General features: G+C 40.4%; 1 protein-coding gene across 2 annotated transcripts in view; it reads left to right on the plus strand.

The window, feature by feature from the left end:
• The window catches only part of MRPL42 (mitochondrial ribosomal protein L42), a 28,779-nt gene that overhangs the window by 17,820 nt on the left and 9,279 nt on the right, over positions 1-1,680 (plus strand). The window lies entirely within an intron of this gene.

Consider the following 1,680-nt stretch of genomic DNA (forward strand, 5'->3'; position numbering starts at 1 on the left):
GTCCAGTAATGTTGAGATATACTGACGTGTGATCAGTGTAGCATCCACTATGATCAGGAGGTCAGGGTTGGATTCTGGTCAGGGCATGTATCTGGGTTATGGGCTTGATCCCCAGTATAGGGCGTGCAGGAGGCAGCCAATCAATGATTCTCATCATTGATATTTCTATCCCTCTTCCTTCCTCTCTGAAATAAAAATATAATGTATGTATATTATATATATATCTAAAAGACTGCTTTGGCTATTAGAGTCCTTTTGAATTTCCATATAACTTTTAGAATTTTTTTGTTCTATATCTGTGAAAAATGCCATTGATATTTTGATAGAGATTACATTGAACCTATAGATTACTTTGGCTATTATGGACATTTTAATGATGTTAATTCTTCCCAACCATGAGCAAGGTATGTGTTTCTATTTAGTTAAATCTTCAATTTCTGCCCTGGTTGGTGTGACCCACTTGGTTGAGTGTCGTCCCATGCACTGAAAGGTTGCTGGTTTGATTCCTGGCCAGGGCACAAGCCATGGTTGTGGGCTTGTAGGAGGTAGCCTATTGATGCTTCCCTCTCTCACATTGATATTTCACTCTTTCCCTCTTCCTTCCTCTCTCTAAAAAAGAAAAAAACATCAATAAAAGTTTTCAGTTTCTTCAGTTTCTTACAATTTTCTAAGTACTGTCTTTTACCATCTTGGTTAAATTTATCCCTAGGTTTTTTGGCGCAATTGTAAGTGGGATTGTTTTATTTTTTCTTTTATTTTCTTCTTTTATTTTTTAAGTTTTTATTGAATTTAGGGAATGTTTTCTTGATTTCTCTTTCTGACAGTTTGTTATTGGTGTATAAAAATGCAACTGGCCTGACCGGTGTGGCTCAGTGGTTGAGTGTTGACCTATGAACCAGGAGGTTTCAGTTCGATTCCCAGTCAGGGCACATGCTGATTGTATCCCCAGTAGGGGATATGCAGGAGGCAGCCAATCAATGATTCTCTGTCATCATTGATGTTTCTCTCTCTCCCTCCCCCCCCTTCCTCTCTCTAAAATCCATAAAAACATTTAAAAATGCAACCAATTTCTGAATATTAGTTTTGTATCCTGGTACTTTACTGAATTTATTTATTCTAGTAGTTTTTTGGTGGAATCTTTAGGGCTCTCTATATACAGTATCTTGTCACTTGCAAATGACAGTTTTACTTCTTCCTTTCCAGGTTGGATGCCTTTTATTTCTTTTTCTTGTCTCATTGCTATGGCTAGTACTCCCAGTACTATCTACACTAATAAAAGAGAAACATGGTAATTGGCGTACGACCGCTACCCTTCCCATTGGCTAATTAGCGAGATATGCAAATTAATCACCAGCCAAGATGGCGGTTAACTGTCAACAAAGATGGCGGTTAATTTGCATATGTAGGCACAATGCAGGGAGGCAAAAGGGAAAGCACCGAAGAAGCCCCCTGGCACTGACCGTGATCGGAAACCCAGGGGGGAGCTAAGAGCCGGGGGGCAGGGCAAAGGCGGCCCCCAGGCCTTTTTGTCTTGCCAGAAATTTATTCGGAAAATCCTGGGCCTTTGCCGCAGGGCAATTATAATAAAAAAACAGTTCTCCGGAAATGGGGGAGGGAGAGTGAGGGGCCCCAAATAAAAGATTTTCTTTTGTGTTGGTAAAAAAGAGCGGGGGACCCCTC

The sequence above is a fragment of the Myotis lucifugus genome, unplaced genomic scaffold, assembly GCF_000147115.1.
Source record: "Myotis lucifugus unplaced genomic scaffold, Myoluc2.0 scaffold_9, whole genome shotgun sequence".
Lineage (NCBI taxonomy): Eukaryota > Metazoa > Chordata > Mammalia > Chiroptera > Vespertilionidae > Myotis > Myotis lucifugus.